At 44.3% G+C, this 17330-nt stretch overlaps 1 long non-coding RNA gene across 2 annotated transcripts in view; it reads left to right on the forward strand.

Annotated features, from left to right (window-relative positions):
• The window catches only part of LOC140658993 (uncharacterized), a 55641-nt gene that overhangs the window by 28307 nt on the left and 10004 nt on the right, over positions 1-17330 (forward strand). For both annotated transcript variants that reach the window (XR_012044939.1, XR_012044940.1), the window contains 2 exons: positions 15145-15278; positions 16756-16873. This is a non-coding gene — a long non-coding RNA (uncharacterized lncRNA). The remainder of the gene's footprint in view (positions 1-15144; positions 15279-16755; positions 16874-17330) is intronic.

Below are 17330 nucleotides of genomic sequence, written 5' to 3' on the forward strand. Positions count from 1 at the left end.
AGCCCCAGCCAGCAACTAAGCACCACGCAGCCGCTCGCTCACTCCCCCCTGGTGGGATGGGGGAGAGAATCGGAAGAGCAAAAGTAAGAAAACTCGAGGGTTGAGATAAAGACAGTTTAATAGGGAAAGCAAAAGCCGCGCACTCAAGCAAAGCAAAGCAAGGAATTCCTTCACCCCTTCCCATGGGCAGGCAGGTGTTCAGCCATCTCCAGGAAAGCAGGGCTCCATCACGCGTAATGGTTACTTGGGAAGACAAATGCCATCACTCCAAATGTCCCCCCTTCCTCCTTCTTCCCCAGCTTTATATACTGAGCATGACGTCATGTGGTATGGAATAGCCCTTTGGTCAGTTTGGATCAACTCTCCTGGCTGTGCCCCCTCCCAGCTGCTTCTGCACCTGGCAGAGCATGGGAAGCTGAAAAGTCCTTGACTGGTGCAGCAACAACTAAAACATCTCTGAATTATCAACACTGTTTTCAGCACAAATCCAAAACATAGCCCCATACCAGCCACTCTAAAGAAAATCATCTCTATCTCAGCTGAAACCAGGACACTGAGGTAGGAAGGGGTTGGTGGCAGCTGTGTTGAACCCAAGCACAGACTAAGTGTGTGAGGAATGCAACATGCAACGCCATAATCTCTTTCTGGCCTCGAACCTGCTGCAAGGTTCCCTGGCAAACCTGTTGTATTACCTTCCTTTTACTCTAGGTTACTGCACATTTACCACGGGAGGACTTCTGTCCTCACAAACCTCTCCCACTGAGCCCCATTAACAAGCTGTCTGCAGTTACCTCCTCTAAAACAGAGTTAAGCTTATCCCAGCAAGCAGCCAGCTCATGGAGACCCGGCAGCTCGGTTAGTCTGTCAGAGATTCGTTCAATGTTAGCAACAGAGCTGAACACGTCTTGGGACAGCATTAACTGGGCAAGCTGGATGGCAGTCAGCTCTTCCAGGACCGCCATCTGGAACAGAGACAGAGAGAATTAATTATAAATATGCATTTGTATTTTCTTGAATTGATACTCTCGGCATGTGTGTCTGCAGCTTTCCTCAAGGACAAGGACTCTTTCTCCTCTGGCAGATGCCAGTTAGGATATTTAATGTTCATGGTGGAGCAACGGCATGAGACTCAGACAGACTCTGTTCTATTTTTTGTAGTCTTGAAATAGAGAGAGTATTTGCACCAGAAGTGTTAGATTTTAATGGAAAAGATTCATTTTTGAAAGGCTTGTGAGAGACTGTGGGTGTTTACTTGGCCCAGGTGAGCTGGGTAGCTCTCAGAGCTCCTTCTCTTGTTGGGGTGAGAGTGAGGCAGGCCCCAGTTTAGGCTTCTCTGATACACTCCATGGAAACATCCCTTCAGTGCCCCATGGAAAACAAACCGAGCTGTCTGATAACCAGCTCTGAACTCTGCAAAGACAGACAGAGAATCTGGATGAGATACAGAGATCCTTTGGCTCCCGTACGGGTGCTCAAGCTGTGCACCCATCCTTTCTGCTGGATGTTGTGTTACGGCAAAATGAACCAACTACACAGGGATTGCTGGAACTGAAATGCAGGGGAATAATCAGAAACTGTAGTTGAACTCTTCCTGTAGCAGAGGGGAAAATCCTGTCTCTCCTGAGGGAGGATGGAAAAAATTCTGTTGTTTCTAATTAAGGAGGAAAGGGCAACGTGTTTTCATTTCATGTTTCTTCTTCAAACTATTTTGTAATACTCTCTGTCTTGCAGAGTATAAATCCCACTATGAATTGTGTGACTGTCTAAAAAGGAAATAGAAATAGTTTTGCTCTATGGTACTAAAATGTCATGAAGTGTCTAAATCAGTAGTCTTACCCCAGTAAAGTTTTCATAGGCAGCAACGAAGTCTGTTAGCTATGGATCTGAATCTCCAGAAGTTGAGTCATCCAGTTTTCATCCATCTGACAATCTAAAATGCAGCAATAACAAATTATTTATGTTTCAGTTTAAGACTCACAAAACCTAAGATCATGCCAGGGTATTTATGGAAATTATAGAGGAAATCTTTCCAATTATCATGCACCTAAGCAGTGAATCAGCCTGGTTTTAACCAGGTTGGTTCCTGTCAGTGCAGTTCCTGGAAGACTGTCACAAAGTGGTGTCTAGTAATTTCATGGAAATCGGGACGCTGCTGCTTGGTTCCTTTTCAACTTTTATGCCTTAGAAACTTTGTAAGACAAGGATGGTGAAAAGGAAACCTAATTCAATGGTTCAGTAAGTAAGTCCTAAAAGCAGTTTGTGCTTGTAATAAGGGCACAATTAATGTTATTTTTTTAAAAAACATTGCCCCTCTCTTCAGTCAATGAGCAAATGTGATGTTGCTCCTTTACAGGAACAAGGGCTGCTCTCCATTTCATATTGGGGCAGCTGCACTAAGGTGGAACTGGCTTATTGAGGCATAATAGGAGAGCAACACTTACAGTCTGCAAAAACCCTGGCTCCAAATTTTTGAAAACTCCTAGGCAGAGGAGAAATCCAGGTGTCAGTGAGGTCTGAGAAACACCAGGCACCTGAACAAACTCAGTGGGAAGGCTCACCTAAGCGAGGAAGAGTTTGGACAATCCATTGGGTTATGTCAGCCTTTGTCTCTGTTGTCATGTCATCAAATGCGTAGTCCAAACCTCTCACTCTGCAAGACAAGGAGAGAGAAGACACATGTCAGCATCAGTTATTTGCTGTGGCTTTCACAGATCCAAGCTAATAACGTTTTTAGCACAGACGGCCAGAAATGTCTTCTCTGATGGGACAGATGAATTCACAGCCCTTCCTCTCGCTTGTCAGTCAGATCCCTCCCCACAGCCACAGTGACATTCTCCTTTACAGTGCACACAGATGAGAGAAACTGAGCTGGACTTATACTCACATCACTTGTAAGAGTGGGCAGTCACTGATAGCAGGCAGTGTCATTAATTCATTGTGAGTGATGGAGCCTGGTTACAAGGTCAGTGTCCCATTGATCAGGGATTCCAACTCTGTTCTTGTCATTGAGGCAAAATGTGGCTTCAGGATCTGGAAAATGCCTTTGAGCATTATGTCATGCACCCCAGTGCTTGTTATGCTCTCCATGTGCATCTAGGGAGAAGAATAAATGGGAAGTGATGCACTACTACAGTGTGATGGAGACGCTTATCTTCGGGTCTCAGTCATTAGCTGTATTAGCGTGGCTTTGTTCTCGCAGAAATGAACAGCAGATTTCATGATACAGGGCTGGGCAATGTAAATGAAAACGTGCTGGGTTTTTTCCCTCCCCTCCGCTGCTTAATCCAAGAGACTTGATAATTCTGCTTATTTGGAATCATACCATTATATTGTTTTATAGAAATTTGCTTTGGAGAAATCTATAGATGACTATGCAGTCAGGAGCAAGAGCAAATGAAAATGAGACCCAACAAGAGGAAGGATGGTGCCCATAGAAAATAGAGTCTGTGACTGGAGGAGCTCTTTTATCTGTGCTGCAAGTGAATTAACTTCATGTAGAAAGGTGTGTAGTTCAGAGGCATTCTGGATTTGGAGATTCATAATCTCCGTAAGATCTGTCTCTGCACTGGCTCTCGTGTTTTTGGTTAGGATATGGGAGGTGATGAGTAGCTTTCCTAGCTGCACTGAAATCTGTCACCTCAAACTAAAAAGGAAAGGAAAAGAATGTCATCCTAGAGGCAGGTAAATGCTCCCACCAGCTCTTGTCTTTCTGCATGTGAGTGGCCACTTAGAACCTTACAAATAACCCCAGGCCGAGGACAGTGCCCTGCTGCCATTGCAGAGTGGCACAACGGAGCAGCCTTGTGGAAACCCAATGGGAGCTTTGCTCTGCATGATACCTACTCCGTTGAAGCTGGGATTGAGGCAGAGGAAATCACTGTAGTCAGTGTAAATACTAGAGAATTCAAAGTTGTCCTCTAACCAGTCTCAGTTGTTAGAAGTGGTGAATGTACAAGCTACTCCTGCAAGAGGTAGTATGTTGGATGGTCAGAAGCTAACGGAGCCTGTTGGCAGGAGAGAGGGGAAGCTTTGTGTAACATGTCAGACACTCATCTATGCAAGACAATCAGATAAGCATGTGCTTCTGGAAAAATACCTCTGTATGAGAAGGTGAGGTAGAAATGGTGCTGTAGCCACAGCTGGACCTTGAAAAAGCTCAGAGTGCTGTAGGAAGTAGAAGGTTGTGCTCAGGAGTGCCAATCAAGAGGCTGCAGTTTCTTCCCAATTTCAGATACTAGAATCATCCCACCCTTCTGCAGTTTAGCTTGGCCATGCTGTACCACAGAGTACTCCTGGGATAGCTCATCCAAGAGAAGGCAGGGGTCTGCTCATAAGAGCAAGTAATATGAAGTAATCTGTTACCTTCTTTTGCTGTTTGCCCATTGAAAAAATCCATTCTGGCCTGGTATACAGCTCTCTGCATGTCAGGATCTAACTTATGGTGCACAGAATTCAGTCCTTTGTAGCTGTATATTGATAAAAATGAAATGTGATTTCAGTGTTTCATATCAGAGTAGTTATGAGTCATGCTGTACCAAAAAAAAGAAAGAATTTTTTAAACCTAAGATAACCTTAGCCAGTGAGAGAGAAGTAGAAAGGTTTTGAACCTTGTGGAAGATTAACATTCCCTTAAGTGTTGAGGTGCTTTGTTCATATATCATCTGTACAAGTTCAGCCTATGCTAATAGTTATTTTAATTGTGCTGTACTGTTTTTTCTGGAGAACCATAACATCGTTTATCTTGAGGTCATAATCTAAAAATTATCATTTCAAAATCTCCAGGGCAACACTTGACAATATGATAAGGGAAGTGCTGCAGGTTCATTTTCATGGTAGTCTTTAGCAGCGACAGGTAATAAAAATGTATAGCAGTCACAAGGTTTGCAGTGAGGAGCCATGTTTATGTATTATATCTGCTAACTTCATTTCTCGGTAAGTGCAGATGACAGGTATACTCGCATATCTTGGAAATCAGTGCAGCCTGTTTTCGTTGGGAAGAGCCTTAATACATTTACATCAGTAAAAGCTAGCATCCTTTTCAGTTTCACCTGAGACAAGTCTTTCTAGGAGGGTGAGCACAGATCTGGGAAGTTCTCTGTGACTTTGGTTAAAATGGTCTCCAGCATTGAGTACATTGCATTGTGGTCAAGTGGAGGAGTCAGCGTTAAAGTTGACAACTTGGTCAAGTGGTCTTCAAGGTAGAGGACATTACTGGTGCTGAGGACTTGTGTGATGGCAGCAGCTAGGCTGCTGTTGGAGAGCATGTTGCTGAGGACTGTAAGCTGGGCTAGCTGGCTGGCAGTGAGGACCTCGAGAGCTGTAAACTATGAGTAGATAGGCATGACTAAAGACCTGGTGCAAGAGTTAAACTACTGAACAAGTTGTCACGCAAGATAAATTCTTCCATACGGCACTGTAGTTACTAGATTGTTGAATACATGATGTAAGTTTAGTAGGCGCCATGTGGGTGTGGACTGCTGAAGACTGACTGTTCACTGACCTGTAGCTCTAACCACCAATACTACAATCCGTAGACAAGTGAAAGTTTCAGTCACTTTATCCCCTTGCTCCTCTTGCTTGAGTGTTCACAGCCTACTGGATGAAACAGCTGAATGAACTGGATGAAACAGCTGAAGGAAGCCCTATTTTCCAAGTGATTTCTTACCCCCTCAAAGCTGCTCCAGCAAGAAGTGAGATCATTATATGATGCATAATTTCGGAAACTCTTCCAGTTGGTCAGTAGCCACTCTTTTGCTGAACTTTTTTCACAAACTAAAAACATAAAATAATTTGTTATTTCTTGAGACGGATAAGGACGGGTCTCCTTTGAGACCATGGGGATGGAAAAGGCTTGGAGGGAGAGTCCTGGGAAAAATGAAGATGAGGTTGACCCAAAGAACATTACTCTCACTGATCTCCTCTCCTCTAACATAAGAGTTTGACCTGAGTTCACAAAAGCTGTTTGAATGATCTCATTGTGCTGCTGAAAGCATGGGCATGGTGCTGAATAATTTTTGTTAGAGTGCTTTATCATCTGATCACCTTAACAGCTAATCCTCATTCTTCAGACAATAGATGTTAGTAGTTTATACAGGGATCTCTGTTGGATCTATTGCAATTATACCAGGAAAACTTGGACTGTAAATACTGATCACTAGCCATGTGTGGTAAGGAATCTTCTAATCCAGTCAGCTACCAGTTGCCTCGTGCTGTTGTCTGTCTCAGAATAAGCAGTGTCCAGAGCTTGAACCCTAGAATTCCAAAGGGACAGATGAGACAAAACCTGTTGCCAGCTCCTGGTACGAATAACAATTTGTTAGCTCATATTTCCCTTCCCTTCCTTCTCTAAGTTGGAACATTAGAAATTCTCTTTGGGTGCATGATAGAAACTGAGATAACCCTTCATGTTCTAAGGTGAATTTGTAGAGCCCTGTTCATATCCCAGCTAATTTCTTCACATCTCCATCCTGCTTCATGTCGTCTTCCAAGTTTCTACCTGGCTCCACTCATCTCCTTCAGCAGCTCCTCCCTCTGGGAGAGGTCCCCAAGAGGCACAGAATATAATAGCAAAAACCATTATTTATGTCTAATAAATATCTGCTGCTTTCTTGTATGGCTGGAAGAGAAACCTGCTTACAGCTACCTCCTGAACAGCAGCGAAGGTGTGTGAGGCACAGGTGAGTGTTACATATGGTTGTACCCTATACAATCATGTGACACTGATTCCAGTGAGCACACTGCACTGTCTGGACAGTGTACTGCATTTGGCTTGTTCTTTGCTGGCAGCTTTCACACACCGGGCCCTGGGATCTCGTTCTGTCTTTCATTTTTTTCTAGCCCTATCTTAACTGTTCTGTGGATTGAATTTAATAAGACAAATTAGGAGCAGAGATAACTGACAGGAAAATGCACATCAAAATTCAAGTCTTAAAAAATACTGTTTGACAATGCAATGTATTTCCTGGTTCTATCAAACCACAGGCTCATGCATACCATGTAATTAGACCCTGAGTTTAGATCAGACGTACACTGTGGCCAGGCCATCGCAAGTGACTGGAAGCTGTGCCATGCAGTCGAGGATGCTGGTGGCAATGGAGCGTAGGTAGGCCTGCAGGGTCTCCTGGAACCAGGATGCCAGGAAACCTGCATTTGCAACTTTAGGACCAGTCTTCACTACTTCCCATGCTGCATTTAACATGAAGGCTTTGGTGGCTGATGCAGTCTGGTCACTGCGGACCTGAAAACAAGACAGAAAATGCTGAAAGTATTGTTAATTTATTATGGCTATTATTGCCATGTTTAGGGGTGGTGCCAAGACCAGAAACTTTTGGTTTGTGGTAGATGCTGCACAAACACTGGGACAAGAATGCTGTCCCTTTCCCAAGATCTTCAGGTTGGTGGTTGTCATGCTTGTCCAACTGTAAGCGACTTGGCTCTTCTTGAGAAGAGACAGACATTGCCTTTGTGCTTTTAATCCCCCCATGTAACCTCAAATGAGTTCATCTATACTGGCTTGAAAATTACTCCTGAGAGTGGGTTGAGCAAACCTATTTTCCTTGGTGCTGGCACTGTGCTAGGGGCATGGACGTGGCACGGGGCATGGACGTGGCACGGGGCATGGACGTGGCACGAACCATGTGCGGGCTGAAAGGTAGTAACTTGTTCGGGTAGGCTGTGCTCTCTTCAACAGAGACAAGAAGTAAATGCAGGTAGAGAAGAAGGAGGAGATGTTCAGCTGAGTAAGAAGTAGATTCATCACCTCAGTGCCAGACTCCTCTGCTGTTCTTGTTAAGGAGAATGGGAAAATAAAGTTTTGAGGAGGATTTGGAGGGGAAGAAGGGAAGAGAAGGCTGGTTTGTACTGAAACTTGTGCTCACATTTTTGTGTAATTGTAGTAACAACATACTAGAGACCCGGGGCTGCAGAGTTCCCAGGTAACTATTAACTAGTCTCTGCTCACATAGCAGCATGGGGGGGAAAAAAACAGTCAAAGACTCAAGCAACTATGGATGTAGCCCAAGCTGAAGAGCCCCTGTGTATGGTGTGAAGAGGGAGCTGCTCATGGTTATCCCCTCTGATGCTAATATTACGTGCATGCTGATTTCATTCAGAGCGGTTTGCAGTACTTTACTGTTGACTTGTTGAAATGAGAGCAGGAAAGCCCCTTGGTTCAGGAGAGCAGTAGGGTCTGTGATGTAGCATGTGAGGAAGGATAGAGGAGAGTTGTCTTGATGTCAGCTCGGTGCCCTGAGACAGACACAAGCATGGTACATCAGAAAAAGGGTAAAGATCTACAAGTCCACGGTCAGAGTTTGCAGTTCTCTTGCTCTCCTTGTTCCTACAGACAATCTCTAGGGAAAGAGGAGTGGCCAGGCTTGCTTCCTTTTGCCTGATGGGAGTGATTTCAGAGCAAGGCCATCTTATGTGCCCGAGGAGGGGAAGACAGATCTGACTGAGAATGTCTTAAAGTAGCTAGAAAGGAATATCTGGGGAGTTGGTAGGAGAGACCTATTGGAGGTGACTTACCGAAGCACAGGCGTACTGCCGGAGAGAAGGGCTGCACCAGTCACTGCTCTTCAGGATGGAGCTTAAATTTGAACTGGAAAGGAAGCAGGAAACATTGAACGTTTTCCATTAAATGTCTGATGAGAAGAGGGCTTGGTAGGCTGCAACAGGCTCAGGTTCTTTTGGTGAAGCTTTTGGGAGATGGTATTTTAGCACTAGCATAATCTCTCCTGAGCAGTTTGGATACCAGTTCCCAGGGGTGGCTCCCCGCTTTCAGACGAGCGGTATGTTGGAGCTGTGAAAGAAGAAAGAAATGTATGACGCTAATATTTTAGTCTCTCTCTTTGAGGATACATACAATGCTTTCCTTTGGCTGCAGAAAGTATTAAACAGTCCTTCCAGTTTCATGTTTGACAACCTCTCCCTTCAGCTCCTTGTGTTTGTTATTCACGTTGTATTTGAAATTGTGGGTGTATAATAGCATTTCGTTTCAGTGCTGGGCTGAGACCCCTGAAATGCTCTAGAGAGCCCTTAAATAAGCAATGCAGAAATTTTATGTGGGTTCTGTTCAGGGAGATTTCCTAGGGGCATCAGCTTTCCAAATACTTCCATTCTGCTCTTTTGTGTGCCTAGGCCCTGTCCAACATCTCAAGTGTACAAATGGTATCTTAACAAAATTTTAACCCTGTCCAACATCTCAAGTGTACAAATGGTATCTTAACAAAAATGGTATCAAACAGAATTTTACTTACACATGAGGAATGCTGGGCACTGAGGAAAGAAAGGAGAGAAGGCAGTGGTTAGGACAGAAGACAGAGTATCCTGAACTACATGAAATAGGATGTAATCTACTCAGGGTGCTAGCTGCTAAGCAGTGACTCCTGTATTGCCTTGCCCTGTTTGCATCGGACAAACTGTCGGGATGGGTTGAGAGATGCCCGGTACCACCATACATCCCTTGGTTAGAACGGACTGGTTGCTCTCGGCTCAGGACAGGCTGACCAGATTCTCAGCTGGTGCAGGGCCGTGTCCTGGTGGAGCTGCACTCTTATTCCAGCCAACAGATCAGCTTTAAAGCCGGAATCCTCCCTGGATGTGGTATTATACCTTCTCTCCTCCAGCTGATGGGCTTGTGGAGCTCTGGGAAGTATTGCAGGTGTTTGCTAGTAACCTCATGGAGGTTCCGTTGCACTAGATTGCTCTTAAGTGGCTGTTGCTGAGTGAATAAAATTGGATTTTGCCTATTATAAGTGGCTATTGCAGGTAACTGATGTTACTTTTAAGTGTCTGCTGTATGACCGATAACCCGGAAACACACTTTTTACAGCATTCAGTGATGTTACACACATACCTGATTTAAACTTTTTACGCATGACCTAGAAAAAAAAACCACAGATGGAAGAGTTAGATGACTGGAAATAAACTGATTTTCTTCTAACTGTTATAGACCCCCACAGAAACACAAGAACAGAGACCAGGCGAGTATGAAATGAAGCTAATTTTTCATCCTTCGCTGGTTTACACTCCTCTTTCTTAAGTACTCAGTTCTATACTAATACTGAGCACACATCCTAATCATTCATGCTGGTTTTGTTAGGTGGCACTAATCAGTGTATTCCGCTGTGTGGGAATCAGCCCTCCACATGGTTGTAGAGCTGAACTGACTTGCCTAAAATGAGTGAAGTTATAAGTGCAGTTAACAGTGGTGGCCTTTCTTTTCCCTTCATTGTTCTTCTTTTCTTGAGTGGATCGCCTTTTCAAGCCTAAAAAAAGCATAAATAATCTGTGAATTGTCTCTTTTGAGTACAGATACTCTCCTGAAATTCTGCAGCAGTTCTCCTAACTGCCCAGGCTGTCAGGACCAGTACTCTGCAGATGGAGCTGGAGAACTGTGGAGTGCTCTGAGCACATCCACAGTCTGGCTGTAGACTTCCTTGCTGCTTGCTGGAACCAGCTCTCTCTTTAATTGCTGTGAGGGCTTTCAGCCTTCTCTGAGATGCACTCCAAAGGCAGGTATGGGTCCCTGCAGAGTGAATAGAAGCTCACTGACAGTGGATGTGCTTCTGCAGGTTGTCTCTGTGGCTGTAATGGAAAGCCGCTCTGGGTTTCTGCATGCTGCAGCTTGGAAAGTGAAGCTATAAAGCAAAGTATCCTGCTGGCATCTCTGCTCACATCCCTTGGAACCGATAGCAGGTCCATTATGGTGATGGTGACCTGGGTTCACCTTGCTCCTGGGGTGGTTGTTAGTGCCAGGGAAATTTCAGTGACCTCAGCACTTGTGAAAGGAAACCAACTGAGGGATGGGTGCCTTGTACAAATAATCAGAGCTGGTATTAATCACCAGGGAACAAAAACATTCCTCCAACACTAAAAGAAACTCCTAAAATTTGATTGTATTTTTTCATAAGAGTATCTTTCTTTGTAAGTTGTTACTTTGTTTTCCCTGATGGGCTTTCTGTCGGCTATCATCTTCTGCTTGATGACCAGAGTCAGATCTTGCTTATATTAGAAATTCTCAAATGCAAACGTAATGTTTTTCTCTGTAACATATCTCACTGCAGCACAGCACAGAGCCTGTGCCACAGACCTCTCCAGTGTTTCAATCAGTGTAGTAATGCTTTGCCTTGATAGAGCAAAGTTTCAAGTATCCGATGTCCTAGAACAGGCACAAGCACTGACAAATCACTGTTTTGAAATTGTGTCACATTTTACCCATCTTTTTCACTGTGCCTTTCTGCTTCTGCCTTTTCTCTGAGCACCTTGCTTTGTTATTTAAAAAAACCTTGAAAGTGATAGTGGAATGGCTGGAATTGGCCAAGAGCAACATCCAGTTCAACTGGAGATCAGTTGCTCTGCAAAATTACATGGAAGAGCAGCAACATACACATTCCTACATAGAGTACCAACTTCCTCATTAGTAATTATTAACGTAATTATTTAGCTGGAAGACAAAGCAGCCATACCTCCCAAAACTTACTTTTTCTCCTTCTAGAACCTTGTGAATCCTAGAAAGCTGTATGTAGTCCAGCAACTGGCTGCAGGAGTAGCTCTTTCTCCAGTGTCACCTTTTTATACGGCGATATCCAGCTGATCGCAGGGGACATGGTGAGTGATGCCAGGTGACTTCTTTGACTCTGTTCCAAGGAGCAAAGGCCCAGACCTCCCTGAGGCATCCTCAGGTGTCACGTAACTTGTGTCACTTCTTAAAAAAATTGAACTCCAGTAGTAGTTTCTGTCCTTCTCCACCCATTCAGCATGGAAATGACCTGCCTTAAAGTGAGAACAGCTTTTAAGTGGGAAGGGTCAAAGAATTGGTGAAGACTTGATAGTGCAATTGTATAGACAAAATTTCTGTATTGTTTTCCCAAGCAGGTTTGTGGGGGGCAGTTTAGCATCCCCTGGAGAGCTCAGAACTTGGCAGAATTAGAGCCCTCTGTAGGCTCATGCTATTAAAGTTATGACTAGCCAACAAAGAGGCATCACATAACACTGTTTTAATAAACTGCCGCTGCAGTTACTGGTTGTTATGCACTCATTCTGCTTATTGGTACAGGAAACATTTCCTCAGTAATGGTGTAAAGAAAAGCGTTAAATCTGTGTTAGCTGGAAGGATGGTTTCCTTGCAGGCTTCTTTGGAGACTTCTGATGTGACAGGATGGGCTAATCTGTTATGTTGTACTTCTGAACCCAAAGGGATTGTTTGAATAAGCTCACAGTCATTACATCTTCATGTGATTTTTCTTAGCTATTTCTTCTATTCAACTATCTCTTTTTTTGGTTCAGAAAAGTGCTTCTGTATCCTAAAAACTTTGAAATGGGTGCAAACTCGTGCTGAATTTAATGTAAGAACTTGCAAACAGACTCCTCTGAATTAGACCTGTGAATCCCTGGTTTCAGCTGTCTGTGTCAAAGGAATTCCTGAGCCAGGGGATGGAGACGCATCTTTGTGTTTAAGAGCCCATGGTGGACTTGTCTTCCATGAATTTGTCTAATTGCATTTTGGCATCTCTGGTATCCGGTGGCAATGAATTCCATCCCTGAGCTCCCAGTGTGTGGAAAGATGCTTCCTTCTGCTTCTTTGGAAGCTTCTGCCCAGTAATGGAAAGGTTTGATGGGATTTTGCTTCAGAGGAGATACTTCCAAGGTATTGACCTATCAGAGGGGTTTGCCAGGGGCTGGACTGCTGCTCCACTGGGCAATACAGGAAGGTGGGGGAAGATAACAGCCACTGCAGCCACCAGAACGGCCAGAGCCTTTTGAACCTTGGGCGGTCAGCTGTGTGCTTGAGGTCAGAGAGCTAAGGGAGATTTTAGAAACACTGATGAAGGCTGATGGGTGTGAGACCAGTCTATCTTCTTGGATATCACTGATTTAAAGAAGGTGTGTGGGTTGTGGCTTAATGTCAAGAGGACGGGTTGTGAAAGAGGATGTCCTTTGTTTCTGCATTGGTCCCTGATGTAGTTCTGCAACATGATCGGTTTCATTTCAATAGTGAAAGGAAGGTGACTATTTAGCTTTAGGGGAGGTTAGTCATGCTCCTGTATCATACATGGTCATTCCTTTAATCCTCGCCATTTGTAAGGCCTGTGCCAAGCTCCTGTTAATATGGACACAGTTGATTTTTTTATCACCTGCTATCTTTCAAAGCTTTACTTTCTTCAGTACACCAAACGCTCAGGAGTCCTGTGAGGCCCGTGAATGTCTGTTAAAAGCCTGACCAACTATTTCTTACTTGAGTGACTAGTCACGCAGGCTGTGATGCGACTGTGAGAGCAGGTATTTCTCATGCAAGTGAGAATTATTGAATTAGATTGTAGTCAGAATCCGCAAAATTTGAATGCTATCTTGATATTCCCTCTTGTGTCACAAGAGCCCTGAGATTGAGCTGGTGAGAAATAATAATGGCTCAGAGGTTTTTATGATTTTATTCAGAATGTTGTCCCACAAGTGTGAGGTCCTTTACCCGGTGTGCAAGACGCCAATATACACACAGGGCAGAGGTATTTTATTTCATGTCTGCGCAGAGATGGGTGCTGAGTGGTCGTTCCACAAAGCTAGCACAAAGTTCGGTCATGCAGGTACAATATTTATACGGTCTAGTTATACATATGCATAAGTAATTACACAAAGCAGTTTTCTGTTGGTCTACATTTCTCTTATTTCAACTGAAAGCTACAGTGCTACTTTAATATTCTGCGCATGCTTGCAGGAAGTGGGGGGGGTAACTTTCTATGGTCCTTAATTGAGTCCGTGGTCGTGATCTCCTCCTGCCGTCTTTACCTTTCCCTAGTTTCTGTAAATCTTGTTGACTTCATGTTGTGCCGTATCCTCCCAGCCCAGCAATCTCCCTTATAACAAGATGTTTCCTTTATCAGTCCTTGAAGTTCCTCATCTTAGTTTCTTCTTCAAAGGTTAGTGAATAACAAGGCCTGCATATTCCCCTTTTATCAGTCTCTTAGTTTTTCTTCAAGGGCACAGTCATTAGCAAGGCATGCCTTGTTTATACAAAAAGTGTCTTGTTTCATAAGGCCTCTATGGCCCTTACATCAGGAAGACATTCACTCCCATGCTGGATTTCAAAGCCAAGGTTTGCTTCCTGGTCACCTCATCTTTAGCAAAGTATCATCAGTAATATGTGATTCACAGTATAGAACCAGTCGTGATTTAAATTAGCGCTAGAATGAACTGAATGAGATATTTTGCACTCTCCATTAAGCGTTTCGGAAGTTGTCAGATAATTTGGAGGCCGGCTGTACTTTCACAAGAAGGTCTTGCTGGTGAGGTCAGTGGATATTTTGATCTCTGACACGTTAGGTTTGGTACCTCTTGTTCTCAGGACAAGATTCCAGAATTTTGTCTTTAATTGAGCAGCTTTTGGAATGGAAAAGAGGAGGAACGAACAAGCCACTACCACTTGTGCTGAGAACTCAGCCCAAGGGAAGTGCAAGCCACTACCACTTGTGCTGAGAACTCAGCCCAAGGGAAGTGGAGTAATAGAAAATGTGTGGTTTTTCTGAAACAGTTTTGAGTTTTGAAGGAAATATCTTCTACTCTGCACCTCACTAGGAGCCAAACCAAGCCCCTGGGTAAACCGTGAATAAAACCAGGCAGTTGCAAGATGATTGGGTGTGAAGAAATCCATCCTCTACAGGTCCTGAGAAAGGAAAATTGAGCTCCTGTGCTCGTCTCCTCCCAGGGGCTGTTGTTTGGCTGGTGGAAGTGCCCATCGGGGCCACCTTCTGACATGGTTTACAACAGGAGCTTATTATAGACCACCTCTGTCATCTCCTTTGGCCTATTTCAATCCCCAAATTTCTGCTGATGTTAAGGGAGTAGCCACATGCTGCTGCTCTCTACGTATCCTCTTCCAGGCCACTCACTCCAGCTCCAGGAGGTGTTACATTCCTCTGGGACTCTCATAAGGAGTGAGGCAGACCTTATCCCATACCAGGAGATATCCCTTGTGATATGTCTGCTCCTGGCTGCAAACAAGTTGGTTTGGGGGGGAGGGTGGGGGCTTTTGTGTAGTCCAATTGCTTTTAATCCTACTTACTTCCCAGTGATCTGTAAGCACAGCACGTACCCTGAACTTACTTAATGTGCCAAAAGACCTCACCTTCCCTCATTGCTATATTGCAGGAATAGCAGCATTTTGCTCGTGGGATCTCCACATGAGTGCAGCAGGAAGGTGTGACTGCAGGGCCTTGGGGTGAGCTTTAAGGAGTCCATACATCCCTATTCAGCAGGAAATCCTCCCCTCAGAAATGCCTGAGGTAAGTGTATCCTCAGGGCAGGCTGCCCTGTAGGGAAAGGTGTTCTGAATGGTGAGCATGGACTGAGATTTACCCTGAAAGAAACCTGGCGCACCGCCTGCGTACCCCTGCATTCTCTGGGGCGTCGTGAGAGGTGGCATTTGAGCTATCAGGTATTAGGGCTGCAGTCTTCCTACATGAGGTCAAGGATATGAACTTTCTTTAAATGAGGAATCAATCCCAGACTTGACTCTGCAGGCACCGAGTTATCAGTGCCTCATGCATTACTTCAGAGCACAAACATGTTCTATAACTACAGCAATAAACCAGAGAGCTTTCATAGTTTTAGTTGCATTAAGGTAAACTATGTAGATTTTATTTGTGGCTTTCCTTCATGTTTAATATTTGGCAGTGTGATTTACCTCTTCCTTCTCTGTTGGTGAAAGGAATTTTTAAATTAAATCCACAAATCTTGCCCTTTACAGCAATTTTCTGTTGGGAACAGGTATTTCTTTTGTTCTGTTTTGTTTTTTCTAAGCTGTCTTCTGTATTTTGCTTCACACATATCATCTTAGATGCATGTGACAGGCTTGGAATAAAATACCTGTGTTTCCTCCTGCACATTAAAACTGTTTGTAAATACGAACATGAACCTGAGTTTAACCATCACATCCCTGAAATGGATCAGCGTGCATTTTTTGTGGCAGCCTGCATGTACCGAGCTGATGCTCAGAGCTCCTTTCTTTCTGAGAGGAGTGCCCATACACCATGACCATTGCTGTTCTCGGTGGATGTTCGCAGCTAGTTGTGCCTGAATGTCACAGGGGCTCGGCAGGGCAGGGGGTGTTTTCATGTCCCTCCTGCAGTGCACCCTGCCAGCTAAACAAATGCCTACAAGTGCATTGATGATCTGGAAAGGGTGTTGCAGGGTGTGCCTGTGCCGCAGGTCCTGTTCTCCACCCCAGGCAGCACATGCAGGTGAGTGCCACCCACTTGCTGGTCGCTTTTGTATGGAAGTGAAGACCGGTTACATCCTCACTGGTAGCAGCTCCTGAGGTATGGGGCCCACAGCCACCCAGGTGAGAGTCACTGGACAATTCTGCAATGAGAAAGAGGCTGATAACAAATTATTGACTCTATTATCAGTGGCCCATTACCGTTACTGCATTAGGGGGTCAGATCTGGGATGTAGCTGGGAGGTAGCTGCTCCTAGGGCAAGCAAATGTGAAAGTATGGTCACTCTATTGACTGTCTGCTACATAGGGGTCAGGCCTCCTTATCCAGTGGTAAGGGAGTGTAATGGGATGGCGATTACACCCTATAGTGTATCTACTCAGGGCTTAACTTAAACTTGGTATTAAAACTCGTAGCAAAACTGAATCACCCTTCAGGTGATGTCATCATATGGATATGCTGCAGTAAAACAAGACCAGTTGAAATTCTCACTTTGCCCTAAGCTGGCACAATCTTTCTCATCCAGCTAATCCTATATCTCCAGGATTTAGCCACCGCCATACATCTGAGAGAGATTGTGTCAAACAAGGGGCTGAAAGTCTCAGCGAGAGAGTTACAGTGTGTCACAGACCATCTGATGGGATCAGGGAACAGAAAGGAAGGTGAGTAGAAACAACAGCCCAGTTGGAGTTAATTTGTGCTTATTTATTTCTCAAGAATGAATGATCTGAGAATAATGTTTTTTAGAAGCACCTCATTGCTGAAATAATTTGTTATGCTTCATCTCCCAAAGCTCTGTCAGCCTCACAGCATCTATCTGCCTTGCCCATTTTTATTGATAACAAGAGAACACTGAGACAAAATAGTCCTTCTTTGTGAGCTTTTTGTGGTGACAGCGGAACTGGTTAAAAAAATAAAGGGTCTGACTCTCATTGTCATTTACTTTTATATGAATCTGGACTCACTTCAGTGAATTTGACGTTGTGTCTCTGCGCTGTGGCCTGTAGCAGAATCTGTCACACCTCCTTCGTTTCCTCCTTCCCCTGTGAGACGCCATGTGGCTCATCTGGGAAGTTAAGCTAGATTCCCCAACTGTTTTCTGCAGTACTGTTGTCACAC

This window comes from Ciconia boyciana, chromosome 13 (genome assembly GCF_034638445.1).
Source record: "Ciconia boyciana chromosome 13, ASM3463844v1, whole genome shotgun sequence".
NCBI lineage: Eukaryota > Metazoa > Chordata > Aves > Ciconiiformes > Ciconiidae > Ciconia > Ciconia boyciana.